The following is a 16,034-nucleotide window of genomic DNA, read 5'->3' on the forward strand; positions in this document are numbered from 1 at the left end:
CTACTCTGCCAACTGGCAACATCCTGGTAAATCTTCTCTGCAAGGACAAAGTGAGGGCTGCAGATGCTGGAGATCAGAGCTGAAAATGTGTTGCTGGAAAAGCGCAGCACGTCAGGCAGCATTGAAGGAACAGGAGAAGGGCTTGTGCCCGAAACGTCAAATCTCCCCTGCAACCCTTATAATGCAACAGTGCAATGACATCGTATGGTCTGAAGGTTAAAATTAAAGGCGTTCTTTAAACAACTGAGGCCATTCGACTGCTCAGAAAAAAAAATTGCTTCCAGAGTCCGAAAGACACACATTCCTTTTCTTCATATTCTGCAGTGAGCTCCAGTGGGCTTGTTTTGTTGGTACAATAGAATCTGAACAGCTTGGCTTATTGAGGAGTCTTGGATGTTGACCTGAATGCATTACTTAGTGATAAAGAAATGTTGCATCTTCTACAAAAGCAGGACTCCCAGGCGACCATCTGCACCACTAATATGGACGCACCAAGTTGCCAAAAGTACTGAAATAGTTCATGGACACATTATCAGTGTTTTACGCATGCTTGCTCTTATGCAACTATACAGAGAAAAATGTGCTTTCTCTCGCACAAGTGAGGACCATGGGATCATTTCCAACTATTGGATAACATGGGTTTTGTCTTGGTATTTAATATTTCTAATGAGGCTTTGTATCTTTGAGAGTCCAGTGCAGGAAATGATCTCTGGACTCATTAAGATTCCGCGAGCACTTGCTGCATAGCAAAGGATTTCACAGATACACAAATGGAAGGACTTGAAACAACAACAATGGAGAACCCTTAGTTGTGCTAAAGAATATCATCGATGATTAAATCGTGTTAAAATATATTTGCTGGACAATAGATATAAAAGACACATTCAAGTTGGAAACACAAGCTGCAAAATTCAAAGTAAGATCTATAAGCACAGGAAATTTAACATCCTTATCTTTGTGCAGGATAATGTTGTGTGAAAAAGCCATGTTCCATATAACTACATTTGCATTGGCAATCAGAGCGGCAACAAAATTAAATCAAGTAAATGGTGCAGAAAGACAGTGAGAGTGGAAGCAGTGAGAGGCTTTGCTACAGACGTCAGTGGCTACACTGTTTAAGAGTGTGAACTGTCTGAGGCGAAGCAGCACATTTCACGCATCCAGCTTGCTCCAGCATTCTACGAGAACAAGTTTAATCTTCATCCTTGGTGTCTTTTTTCATTATAGTCTGTTATTCCCTCAGTATGTTTTTCTGGACACCGTCAGTCCACAAGCCTCTATAATCTGCAATATTGTCCTGTTCCACCCTCAACCATTAGCTACTGTATCATAATGTAACGTGTTACTCAACATACACAATTTAACCATCTTTCATTCATTGAAATTAAATGTCCTTCAGTTTCACCATTCTCGATTGTGCCTGAACCTGTGCATTAAGAGTTGTTTCTCTTCTATTTTTGACACTCCATCACCCTCGATTGTACGTCTTCTTCTGGATCCCATCTCTCCTTCAAATTATTTACTAATTGTAGCACCAATTGTGTCAGGAACTCTTCTCCTTCACCCGCAACTCTCAGGAACAACAACAGCATCTATTTGGTCTCCTGTCGGTTTTGTTGCAGTGCACCTGGTTAGTGCATATTTCATCTTCACAACCACAGACTCAGTGATCCAGAATGCGAAAGACCTTTTATCTTACATCAGCTCTTGAGGTACTCATTCGTTTAACCTATTTGCCCATTCAAATAACCATTGCTAAGTTTCGCATTGTGCAGTCTGGAGAGTACAACAATGAGGCAACATTATTCAATCTAGTTTAAAATTTCTTAATACAGTACATCATCCTCTTTCTGTCTAAGTCTTGGTATCTTTATGAATCCAAATATCTGACTGTTTGTGCTGCCCAATCAGGATGCTCTCGAGCTGTTCGTTGACATGCTTGACCTTGTCCCCATTACAATAACACACCACATTTTTGTATAGTTTACGGCTACAAAACTAAACAACAGAATGTACTGCACACTATTGTGGCCCTTCCTCTATTAGTCTTTATCAATTTCTCGAGTACAAATACGCTCTGGCCCAACTACCCAGTGGAACTCTCACTGCCACTGATTTCGACGACAGCAAAACTTTGTTGATTGTGATACCCCATAGATCTTTCCAGATTACTGCTTATTCTGACTGGTGATGAACTATTCCTTCTCTGAATACACTTTCGTAATTCGCCGGGTGATCATTAAGAAAGAAAATAACGTGCAATTCATGGATTTGCTTCCACCCATCACTTTCGTGGAAGCGCTAACTTTGAAAACAAGAGGAAATCCTGTAGATTTGTTCATCCGGAATTCCAAGCACATTCAAGACGTCTCACACTCTACAGATCATGCAACGAACAGTCCTGAACTTCCCTATCATCGTCAATACAATCTTCCCATAAATATAAAAGAAGTATGGAAATATTTTCAGCATTTAAAAGAAAACACACACAAATCTCGCCTTCTCCATTCCAACAATAATGTCGGGAAACAAAACAAAGTGACCGAATTTGTGGCTAAATTGATTGGCATCCTTCTGTTCGAATTCAGATGAGCCTTATTGTGCTGACAATTCTTCCAATTGGCTCAGTCTGTACCTCAAAACTCATAACTTAAATTCAGAACTTTTGCTGTCTCTGCTCATTTTCAAGTTTGCATGAGGCTGCTCCCTCCGATGCTCTCACTGTCTGGATGAGGACCTCCACACTCAGATTTTTATTTAGGAAGTTTCCTGGCGCTGTTCTCCTCCATACTATGTTTATTACAGTCCTACTCCTCATCTGATGAACTCTGTCTCTGACTGCCGAGCATAGGCTCCTCATCCTGTCCACACATTCGTGATGCTGACTACATAAGACTATAAGACATAGGAGCAGAAGTAAGCCCATTCGGCCCATCGAGTCCACTCCGCCATTCAATCATGGCTAATCGGCATTTCAACTCCACTTACCCGCATTCTCCCCGTAGCCCTTAATTCCTTGTGACATCAAAAATTTATCTATTTCTGCCTTGAAGTCATTTAGCGTCCCAGCCTCCACTGCACCCTGTGGCAATAAATTACACAGGCCCACCACTCTCTGGCTGAAGAAATGTCTCCGCATTTCTGTTCTGAATTTTCCCCCTCTAATTCTAAGGCTGTGTCCACGGGTTCTAGTCTCATCGCCTAACGGAAAGAATTTCCTAGCATTCACCCTCTCCTAGCCATGTATTATCTTGTAAGTTTCTATTATATCTCCCCTTAATCTTCTAAACTCCAATGAATACAATCCCAGTATCCTCAGCCGTTCCTCATATGTTAGACCTACCATTCCAGGTATCATCCTTGTGAATCTCCGCTGGACATGCTCCAGTTCCAGTATGTCCTTCCTGAGGTGTGGGGACCAAAACTGGACACAGTACTCCAAATGGGGCCTAACCAGAGATTTATAAAGTCTCAGGAACACAACAGTGCTTTTATATTCCAACTCTCTTGAGATAATTGACAACATTGCATTCGCTTACTTAATCACAGACTCAACCTGCATGTTTACCTTTAGAGAATCCTCGACTAGCACTCCCAGATCCCTCTGCACTTTGGCTTTACGAATTTTCTTACCGTTTAGAAAGTAATCCATGCTTCTATTCTTTTTTCCAAAGTGCAAGACCACTCCTCCAAACTGTCTAGTTCCTTCTGCAGCCTCCCTACCTCCTCAGTACTACCTGCCTGTCCACCGAACTTTGTATCATCGGCAAACTTCGCTAGAATGCCCCCAGTCCCTTCATCCAGATCATTAATATATAATGTGAACAGCTGCGGCTGCAACACTGAACCCTGTGGGACACCGCTTGTCACCGGCTGCCATTCTGAAAAAGAACCTTTTATCCCAACTCTCTTCCTTCTGTCAGTCAGCCAATCCTCAATCCATACCAGCAGCTCACCTCGAACACCATGGGCCCTCATCTTACTCAGCAGCCTCCCGTGAGGCACCTTATCAAAGGCCTTTTGAAAGTCTCGATAGACCACATCCACTGGGTTTCCCCGGTCTAATCTTCTTGTCACCTCTTCAAAGAGCTCCAACCGGTTTGTTGGGCACGACCTCCCCTTACTAAATCCATGTTGACTTGATCTAATCCGACCCTGCTCTTCCAAGAATTTTGAAACCTCATCCTTAATGATGGATTCTAGAATTTTACCAACAACCGAGGTTAGGCTAATTGGCCTATAATTTTCCATCTTTTGCCTTGATTCTTTCTTGAACAAGGGGGTTACAACAGCGATCTTCCAGTCATCCGGGACTTTCCCCGATTTCAGTGACTTTTGAAAGATCTCAACAAATGCCTCCGCTATTTCCTCAGCCACCTCCCTCAGAACCCTCGGATGTAACCCATCAGAGCCAGGACATTTATCAATTTTAAGACCGTTTAGCTTTTCTAACACATTCTCTTTTGTAATGGCAACCATACTCAACTCAGCCCCCCGTCTCCCTTTAATTGTTGGGATATTACTCATGTCTTCCACTGTGAAGACTGACGCAAAGTACCTATTAAGTTCTCCTGCCATTTCCTTATCTCCCATCACTAGGCTTCCAGAATCAGTTTGAAGTGGCCCAATGTCTACTCTTTCCTGTCGTTTGTTTCTTATGTGTTGAAAGAAACTTTTACTATCATTTCTAATATTACTGGCTAGCCTACCTTCATATTTGATCCTCTCCTTCCTTATTTCTCTCTTTGTTATCCTCATTTTGTTTTTGTAGCCTTCCCAATCTTCTGATTTCCCAGTGCTCTTGGCCACTTTATATCCTCTCTCTTTTTCTTTGATAGATTTCCTGACTTCCGTTGTCAGCCATGGTTGTCTAATCCCTCGCCGGATAATCTTTCTCTTCTTGGGGATGAACCTCTGTACAGTGTCCTCAATTTTACCCACAAACCCCTGCCATTTTTGCACTACTGTCTTCCCTGCTAGACTCTGCTTCCAGTATATTTTCGTCAGTTCCTCTCTCATGCTCTCATAATTACCTTTACTTAACTGTAACACCATTACATCCGATTTTGCCTTCTCTCGTTCAAACTGCAGACTGAACTCTACCATATTATGATCGCTGCTTCCTAAGTGTTCCCTTACTTCAAGATTTTTTATAAAGTCTGGTTCATTACATAGCACTAGGCCCAGAATAGCCTGCTCCCTTGTCGGCTCCATGACAAGCTGTTCCAAAAAGCCATCCTGCAAGCATTCCATGAATTCCCTTTCTTTGGATCCACTGGCAACATTATTTACCCAGTCCACCTGCATATTGAAGTCTCCCATGATCACTGTGACTTTGCCTTTCTGACATGCCTTCTCTATTTCCCGGCACATGTTGCGCCCCTGGTCCTGACCATTGTTCGGAGGTCTGTTCATAACTCCCACCAGGGCTTTTTTGCCTTTGTGTTTCCTCAATTCCACCCACACAGACTCCACATCATCCGACGCTATGTCATTCAGCACCATAGATTTAATCTTGTTCTTAACAAACAAGGCAACCCCGCCCCCTCTGCCCACCTCCCTGTCGTTTCGATAAGTTGAAAACCCTTGGAGGTTAAACTGCCATTCCTGACCCCCCTGTAACCACGCCTCTGTGATGCCTGCCACATCATAATCATTCACAATGATCTGTGCCATTAGTTCGCATGTTTTAATATGAATTCTACGAGCATTCAGGTAAAGTGCCTTAATGTTAGCTGTTTTATCATTAGAGATATTGGAAGTCATAAGATGTCCGAACTTATCCTTCCTTTTTGCTGCATTACCAGTCTGTTTGAAGTTTAAATCTGCCTGCGCATATGCTATCCTGCCGCTTATCTTTCCATTTAACTCCATACTCCCTGTCGCTTTCACTTTCCCTTCCCCCGACTCAGAAGTTTAAAGTCCTCCTGACCACCCTATTTATCCTCTTCGCTAGAACATTGGTACCTGATCGGTTCAGGTGGAGACCGTCCCAACGGTACAGATCCCCCCGGTTCCAAAATTGATACCAATGCCCCATGAAGTGGAATCCTTCTTTCCCACACCAATCCCTTAGCCACGTGTTTACTTCCCTAATTTTCTTATCCCTGTGCCAATGGGCACGTGGCTCGGGCAGTAATCCGGAGATTATGACCCTTGAGGACCTGTACTTCAATTTCCTTCCGAGCGCTCGACAATCCCCAAAACAGGTCCTCCACCCTAGCCTTGCTTAAGTTGTTAGTCCCAACGTGGACCACAACAACTGGATCCTCCCCCTTCCGCTCCAATATCCTTTCAAGCCGGTCAGAGATGTCCCGAACCCTGGCACCGGGTAGGCAACACACCATACAGATTTGAAGGTCCACACCGATGATGTTCCTCTTTGTAATATTTCTTTCTCCTCATGTGTTTCCCAATTAATTCAGTTCTTGAAGACCCTGATATATCCTATTCATCCAGCTCTGCAGTACTAAGTTGACCAATCTCTCTCCACACCTTTTTAAAATATTCATTCAGAAAGCCCGTTCAAGTACATGATGCTGGAAAAACACAGCAGGCCAGGCAGCAACCGTGGAGCAGGAGAATAGACGTTTTGGGCTTATGGCCTGGCCTGCTGTGTTTTTCCAGCATCACATTTTTCAATTCTGGTCTCCAGCATCTAAAGTCCTCACTTTCTCCAAGTACATGATGCGCCAACTTACCTCCATCTGCATCATCCTCTGATTCAGTGCAATTTTAAGATCCAATACACTGCCTGTCTGACTGGGAGGAAGCAAAAGAGAGACAATGACTAAGCTGAGCTAGCTCATCAGACGCAATAGAAACTCTCGGAAACTCAACAGGTTGCTCAACCCATCTGCTGAGTTTCCCCAGCATTTTCTGCACTTGGCCCATAGTTAATTCTTGTCCTGTTTTCTCATATTCTCTGCCTAAATCTACCATTCCTGAAGAAGGGCTTATGCCCGAAACGTCGATTCTCCTGTTCCTTGGATGCTGCCTGTCCTGCTGCGCTTTTCCAGCAACACATTTTCAGTTCTACCTAAATCTAACAGAGTGTGACAAAGGGACAGACTTAAATTGCCATCTGTTGCGTATAATTCCTGTGACTGTGCTGAGAAGGCAAATCAGATGGTGTGAGACAGGAAATTCATGAAGAATCACACAGGAGGTCCAATGTAACTTGCAGTCCGTTTCACTGCTCTTGTCTCCTCTTCCCCCTTCTTCTGACATTGAAAAATGTTTAAATAAATCGAAATGCAGATGCTATAATCCAGAACCAAACAAAAAAAAAGCCTGAAAAGTTCAGCAGTTCTAGCAGAATCTATGGAGAGAAATCAGATTTCATGTTTCTGGACAAGTGTTCTTTCCTCAACACCCTTGAAAGATGTTTGCCAACCAAATGGTTGTGTAATATGCAGCTAATGGAGATGGATGGATCTGGCTCGATGATCAGGACTGATCCCATTGAATCGTGGAAAAGGATAATCTACATTGCCTTTGGTCTGGATATCCTCCTGCCTGACGTGCCAGTGCAGATTGAATGTGATGAATAGCTTATTTTTGTACTATAGGAAATCTACGGCCTCCCCCTCAGCTATTGTGACGTCACAACGACCGGTGCACTCTCACCACGCCAGGTCCAGAATTACAGAATCCCTTGGGAGCAGAAAGAGACCAATGTGCCCATCGAGTCTGCACAGAACCGCAGAAGAACATCCTATACAGACCTATCCGATTCCCAAACCCTACCCTTTGAACCCACACTTCCCATGGCTAATTACCCGAGCCTGCACATTCCTGGATATTATGGAGCAACTTTTTACGGCCAGTCTGCCTTTAACTACGCATATTTGGACTGTGGAAGGAAACAGGAGCATCCAGTGTGAATCCAAGCGGAAACAGAGACATGGGAAAGCGTTGGGGCCCAGTCCGTTCCTCGGTTGTCAGGCAGCATCTCTCTCTGGAGGACTCACCGACGACACGGAAAATGCTGCCAACTTTATCATTCCTTGCCCGGGAGCTTGTCTCCTGATCACGTATTGCCGCTCAGTAACAATGATGTGGAGGTGCCGGTGTTGGACTAGGATGGACAATGTCAAAAATCACTCAACACCAGAATATCATCCAACAGGACGGACTTTAACGTCGGGTAATGTGATTTTTAGTTTACAAACAAGGAAACGTTCACAGTGTCTCCACGGTTCACAGCCACGATGACGTGAAAGCGTGAAAAGTGAGTTTTGCTGGCTTGCTCCCGGGCGAGAGCGAGCTGTCAATCAAAGGAACTTCCATCACTATGCACTGCCTTTGCAAAGCTCACTTCAAATGCAAAGGCAGAGTTGTTCAGAAAAATGTGCATAAATCACTGAAAAAAAGAAAAATCTGATACATAAAAACCGAAAATTACAGGTAAAGGCAAAAACAGTAAGTACAGCGATTGAATAATAGCAAATTTGCGAATTGCTCTTTGCAAAGCTTGTATGCAATGTCTCAAACACCCAAAATATTGGAAAATGGTCAGCAAAGGCGGTGGTGGGCACGATCTCAGGAACACAGATAGATAGTTCATGTATATTACAGAAATAGACATAAGTACCTGGGGAACAAGAGGCATGAAATTTAGAGTGCGTTTATTTTTCTAACATTTACACCAGTATTTAGCTAGCCAATGACTTGGAAACGCAAGCACCTCTCAGCTCACGGAAAACAATGTATCCCTTTTCCATATGACCCATCCGGAGATGCTAAAATACATCTCTGGAGCAGATGGGACTGGAATCCACGCTTTCTGGTATCGAATAACCATGGTATCACAAAAGCCCCTAATTTCAAATGGGGCATATATGGATCAGTTGGGAAATAGGGCTTAATTATTTACATCAACCTGTTCACTTATATTATGATTCATCCTTGGGAGCAGGTGAGTTTCGAATCCAGGGCTTCAGGCCCACTGACAGTTGGGCCCTTAAAATTATTTATTCACAAACTGCCTTGGATATAGTGTGGCATATCTCTGTGACAGGCAAGACATGAACCTGGATCTACAAGTCAGTAATGGAGACAGGATCACGGTGCCACAAGAATCATTCCATGTCCTCTATGTTTACAAACTAAATCCTTTCTCCGGATCTGTCTAATTCAATCATCCAGCTCTTTGTCAAGAGCCAGAGATTTTACTGTCAATGGAGATGCTATTATCTCCATGCCAGGTATCAAACATGCATCTATTCTAATCCCATTTTCCAAAAGTTGACCCCTCCCCGGTATGCAAAGTTGTTTGAAAGGTTTTACTCATTAGTTCTTCGGGGCTTTTCATATTCCTGCCTCTAATGCCATTTTCCTTAGTGTGTTCCAGATATCCACAACTCTGAGTGAAAATATATTTCATCGAAAAATGAAATGTTCTGGTCCTTACCGTAAAGTTGCACTCCATAATTATTGACCCCCACCATGAAAGCAAAAGTTTTTTCCCATCTATCCTGTCTCGATTCTTCAGGACTTTCAATACCTCTATCTCATACATCCTCAGCCTTCCCTGTTCTACCCTGGAAGACGAAGTCTCTCAAGAGCTGAATCACTCCAACCCAGACAACATTCCCCTCAAAGCTCCTCTACACTCTTTCCAGTGCATTCACATCCTTCCTAAAGGATGGTAACCAGAATTGTACGCAGCACTCCAGATTTAGCCTTTGTAACGTTATATGCCGCTGAAGAATAATAATACTTATTAGTATTATTATAATATTCTCCTCGCTGTTTCATTCAATGCTGTGACTCATAAAGGCATGTATATCACATGCCTTCTTAACTACATTAACCAATATATCTACCTGTCTTGCTGTCTTCAAGCATCTATGAACATGCATACCAAAGCCATTGAAATTCTTTGTATTTCCTACCATTCAATCGGTATTTCCTTACCTTGTTCGTCCACCCAATCACACCGTTATTTTCAGACTTCAATTCCTTTTGCCATTGTTCAGCCCAACTGAAAAACTTGCTTATAGAGTATTGTGTTTTAGGTGAAGACTTTCCTCCTGACTATTTAACATTGTATTACAAAAATTGTAGAAATAATGTGGAAAATTATAAAACAAATATAAATTAATCTTAGAGAGCTGAGGCATCTGAACAAGTTCTATGTAAAATGACGTCTGTGCAAGACAAAATGGGTTTCCGCTGAACTGAGTTGGGGCTGGTTTTCTCAAAGGACAGGTGTAGTACTGTTGAGAGAGCTTTATATTAACTCAGTGGATTTGTGGAATTCAAAAACAAACATTAAAGAGAATATCAATGTGCAGTCAAACAGCGATTAGGTGATGTCTTAATGGTAGTATCATTAAACTATTAATCTGGAGACCGAGGTCATGTTCCATAACCAGGCTTCACATCCAATTGTGGCTGATAGTGGAATTTGGAAGAAACATGAATATGTAATTAGCACTTCAACCATGACGGATGGTGATAGTGGGAGAGAAATAAAATCTCATCTGCTCTGGTCAATATGTGTCTGTCATCTGCTCTCAATTCTACTAACCACGAGAAAGGGAAAAAAGGAATTAAAACAGACCCTGGATTCAGAAACAGCAGCAACTCTGGGTCAGGCAATGGTGAAGGTTCCAAACAGAGGTAAAAACATAGTTGACTTAATTCTTACCAACTTGTCTGCTACAGTTACAATTGACAATCATGCAGTCTTTGTTGGGATGATGTCTTACATTCACACTGATAATACCTTAAATCATGCTTGCATGGTAGGATTCCCAATCTAAGTGGGAGAGACTGAGCAGCTCAAGGTCTGAAGCATAACAGATACCAGTTTTAAAACAATTCAATTCACTCAATGTGATACCAAGAAACAATTGCAGGTATAGGGTGTAGGTTTGCTCGCTGGAGGCATCCAGGAGAAAGATATAAATAGAAAGCAGGAGACAACAGTTTCGCTTCACTTGGAGGTCGCCATTGATGATATTACCGAGCCAGGCAATGAAACGTCTGGATATCAAACCTACAGGTCAGCGCGCAAACCTACACCCTAAACCTCAACTTGAGCTACAAACCTTCACAAACCTTGCGAATTGCAGGTACAGGATACTGCAATGTCTATGGCCCCTTATTCGTCATTAGTTCTGAAGTGTTTTGCCACAGTCTTTGCCACAGCCCTGTCCAAACAGTTCTAGCACAGCTACAACACTGGCATCTATTGACATGTGTGAAATTGCCATGTACACGAAACATAGGGCAAATCCAACAAGGTATCATACCGCCCCATCAGTCTATTCTGAGTCATCAGTAAATTGATGCAAGTTATCATGAGCTGTGCATTCAAGCGGCATCTGCTCAGCAATAATCCATTCACTTACACCCAGCTTTTGTTCTGCCAGGGCCACTCAGCTCCTGACCTGAATGCAGCCTTGCTTCAAACATGGACAAGAAAGCATAATTTCAAAGTAGAGCTGATAATGACAGCCTTGACATCAAGTCGACAGTCGACGAAGTGTGGTATCAAGGAGCCCGAGCAAAAGAGCAGTCAGTGGGAATCAGCAGACAACTCTGTACTATTTGGAGTTATACCTGACCACATAGAAGAGAAGAACACTTTGGAGATCAGTCGCCTCAGCTCCCGAAGAGCTCTGCAAGTATTTTTTAATAGAGTGGCCAAGGACCAATCCTGTTTCACTCCTTTGTCAATGACACTCCGTCCATCACAGTGTTAGAAGTGAGGATGTTCACTGGAGATTGCACAATGTTCAGAAACATTCACAACTCCTCGGATATTGAAGTGGTTTATGTCCACATACATCATAATAAACAGACTTTGGCGGGAAGTGGTAAGCCACATTCATGCTGCAAATGCCAGGCAATAAAATGTCCAATTAGAGAGAATCTAACTAATGCTTTTCAACATACAATTATGTTGCCATTGCTGAATTTCACATTATCAGCATCCTACAAGCTACCATTGACAGGAAGCTGAATCGGACGAGCCATATAAATACATTGGCTCGAAAGAAAAACAGGCTGGAGGCTGGTAAATTGCTGCAAATAACTCACTGTCTAACTCCCCAAAGCCTGACCACCATTAAAAAGTGACGAATGTGAAGGAACACTCCCCGCTAGTCAATAACTCACAAGAAGCTTGACCAGCCCACATGATTGGCACCACATCCACAACAATCCATTCGTTCCACCACCATAAACAAAATGCATTTCAGAAATTCACTAATGATCCTTAGTTTCTTCCATACCCACAGCCAACCCCTACAGAATGACAAGGGCAACAGCTAAATGGGAATACCACCACTTGCAAGTTCTACTCCAAGACTACCAGCACCCTGACTTAGAAATATATCATCGTTCCATCTGTATTGGTGATCTAAATTCTGGAATTTTTTCCCACATGTCACCGTATGTTCACTTACAACACATGAACTGCAACAAATCATAAAGTCAGCTAACAATCGCCTTCTGAAGGGAATATGAATAGGCAGTAATCATTGGATGCGTCATTGACACTCCCAGGTGCCATCAATGTTTTTTTCCGCTGAAAGAGTCCGAAGTAAGAGTAGAGAACAAAGTAATTATGTTTAAATTAGGATTATGTCCTATATTTGGCAAATTTCCAATAGTCCAGAATTTAATATTCTTAGATGCAGTAGCTTGAAACAACCCCGTAGCTTTACGGGCGATTTCAGGGGACATTTGAAAAATCAAGCACAGTTCTGTATGACTGAATTTACAAGATTCAGGTCAGACAATGACGGCAATTTTCTTGTCCCAAAGCAAATCAGTGAAATATCGTCAAGATAATTACGTTTTCAAAAAAGAACTCCGAACGAAGCAACATACAACTTTCAAACACAGGCGAATCGAAACAGATTTGTAGAAAGCCAGAAATAGTGAACTATTTCAAAAATAGTGTCATATTCAGTGCGTCGAAAAAAATATCAAAACACGACAAATCCAAATTTATGGCAATACATTGCGTTCAGTATAAACTGTATTGCGTCAAAGGGGAGCACATATATCCCTGGTGGTCTAGTGGTTAGAATTCGGCGCTTTCGCTGCTGCGGCCCGGGTTCGATTCCCGGTCATGGAAGTTTTTTAGAAGAGCTGTCAACACGTAGTTGTTTCTGAGTCATGTTCGTCCGGCCATGTAAATACTTTTCACATAACTATTCCGGCTTAAATATATTACTGGCTTAAATATATTACTGGCTTTGAAACCAAATGCTTGCTAAATTCACCAGAACATCTTTTGCGCATCAGGTCTGCTTGGTGATCCAGCCCTACCTCAATTTTCAGCACTTTTGTCTTCAGCTTCGGCTAAAAAATGTTTATTCGGATAAAAATTTGTCGACAGCGAAAATGTATCAGTGGATAAAGATTTCGGGGAGATTGTGGCGTGACGGGTGCGAGAAGGTGATAGTGCATTTAACAACTACAGGTATACGCACCTAATCTTTTGCATTTTCGAATCTTCTTCCATGCCCATTTCACAGTTCACAATTCACTTTATGCGTGGGGAAAGAAAGAATACCAATTTCTCCAAATTTACACTCACCAACTGTTTCTGTTCCCAAGAAGAATTACTTCTCTCCCCATAGAGGTCACCAGAGATGCCCCATATTTCCGCTTTTTGCCGTTTTCTTTCATATTTTCCTTCCTCGAATCTTGAGAATCTTGCCCTCGTTCGGGTCCCTCGTCCTGCCTCCGGAAAACACCAGAACTGCTCGCGTCACAGGTGCTGTCAGACCTGCTGAGTTTTTCCAGGTGTTCTTCGTTTTTTGTTCTTGCTGACTTTGCTTTCTCCTTTGAGATACCGAACATTTACTCTGAACATCTCCACGAAATTAATTACTCTGTATTACTGAGACAATTCCAAATAGTGCACATCAGGACATAAAGTGCAAGGCTGGTTTCAGAACCTTGCAAATATTTCGTTAATGAGCAAGCCACGTACACCAGTTTCCAAAATATCCACGAGTATCCCCTCGGCAAACTCAACTGCCGGAGTTTCTACTGACGCTATCCATTGTCGGGTTTGGCTATTAATGAGTGGTTTGTGGTTTGAGCCTACCTCGGGATGCTCGTGCATATTAATTTTAGCACTCTTACTAAAAACATCACCACGAATTATTGTGCACTCAATCCCAAGCAAATTATCCATAAACTTTGTCATCGAAAGAAAACCAGAAGATAATCATTCATCAACTGAGAGGTCAGTTCGAATGATCTTATTGTACTCTGTACTGTTTTGCATCTCTACTGTCGCAATCATGGAGCAACTTACTACAGATGCTACAATCTTTACTGAAACAAACTGGAGACCACAAGCGAGTCAGACAGTTTCCATTGAGAGAAAGGAAGCTAAACCTTCGAGTCTGGGTAACTCTTTATCAGAGCTGGTGAAGCGTGGAATGGGCAGGTTTTATACAGTAGGGGGTGTGTTAGAATGCAGAAGGAGAAAAAGGTTTGATGGTTCAGATTCATTGATCGGAATGTGAGAATGACAGAACAATGGTGTGTCGAACTGCCAGACTGGAATTGTCATTCTAAGAGCATTGTATATACTTTTTGCTTCTTGGCTTAGAGAGTCAAAGAGGGTACCCACCACCCAGGATAATTAGCAATAGACAATAGCTGCTGACCTGTGCTTACTTCCCGTAATCGAATGCAAATTTCATTGAAATTTATAAGATTACATGTAGACTCAGGAGGAATATCTCCACCGGCTGCAAATGTAAAACAATGGAACTTCAAATTGAAGCATAGAATGAACATAAAACGTCTTCATTCGTTAACTTTGTTTTAGTTATTTTCCACACTTGGGAGGGATGGGCGGGAGTCTATTGAGAATGAGGCATTTGGAGAAAAAAGTACAGCGCAATAAAGAACAACTGTTGTGTAACAGATGAGTATAAATTACCGTCATATGAATGGGAATCATATTATTGCCAACGATTGTTGTTGATTGAGCTGTTATTCGTTTATTTGTTCGTAACAAGAAAATTGCTGGTGGTCCAAAGATGTTCCGATGTTTCATTAGAGGACAAACTTTAGCGTCAGCCTCCGTAAGAACTGGGCTATGAGATGCCAAACAAGAAATTCCGAACCGTTTCGAATTCGTTCATTCGGAAACATTGCGCAGATTCTCTGAACGGAATTGGAACTTCCTGGAGAAAAAAAAAACATTGGCTTTGCCAATCCACACAATTTATCACTAATTAGTTTCACCTTTGTAAGGATAGTGTATAACATTTGAAGTGTGAAAAATAGCGAATAAAGTCTGATTAGCTGTGTGAGGCAACACATTTCTGGTTGTCACTCCTGTACATCACTCTTTCTCTGCCAACTGGTACAATGTGATCTACCATCTAATGTCTCCAATTATTAAGCAAATGCTTAAACTTATTGCAATCAGGATTGTAACATTTCCCTGAGCTGGAGGAAGAAGCAAAAATGTAATCATGTAGTGACTTATCACTTCATCCTGACCTTCAGCAGACTCTACCATGACAGACGGAAAACAACAACTTCTCGAGATCACATCGCTTCAGACAGCATCCACGGAGAGCGAATAAGGTAACGTTTCAAGTCGAGGTGACGCTGATGAAACGTTGCTCTCTCTCCATGAATGCTGCCTGACCCGCTGAAATTACCAGCATTTGTCGTTTTCATCACAGATTCCAGCATCTGCAGTCATTTGTTTCCGCCATGAGAGCCTTTTGTGTGAGTATGAAAGCAATGAAATGTTTACTTGAATGTGTTAATGTCAGCCAAGAGTGTGGTGCTGGAAAAGAATAGCAGGTCAGGCACCATTCGAGGAACGGGAGAATTGACGTTTTGGACAAAAGCCCTTCATCAGGAATGTTGCGGGAGCCTTGACAGTGGAGAGGGAAATAATAGCGGGCTGGGGCTAGGGGGAAGGTAACTGAGAATGTGATAAGTTGATGGAGGTGTGGGTAATGTTAGTTGGTTATAGAAGATGCTGGAGCGGGTAGGTGAGAGGGAAGATGGGCAGGTAGGACAGG

This window comes from Chiloscyllium plagiosum, unplaced genomic scaffold (assembly GCF_037043375.1).
Source record: "Chiloscyllium plagiosum isolate Xiang-an unplaced genomic scaffold, Cpla_swu_hap1 HiC_scaffold_35, whole genome shotgun sequence".
NCBI lineage: Eukaryota > Metazoa > Chordata > Chondrichthyes > Orectolobiformes > Hemiscylliidae > Chiloscyllium > Chiloscyllium plagiosum.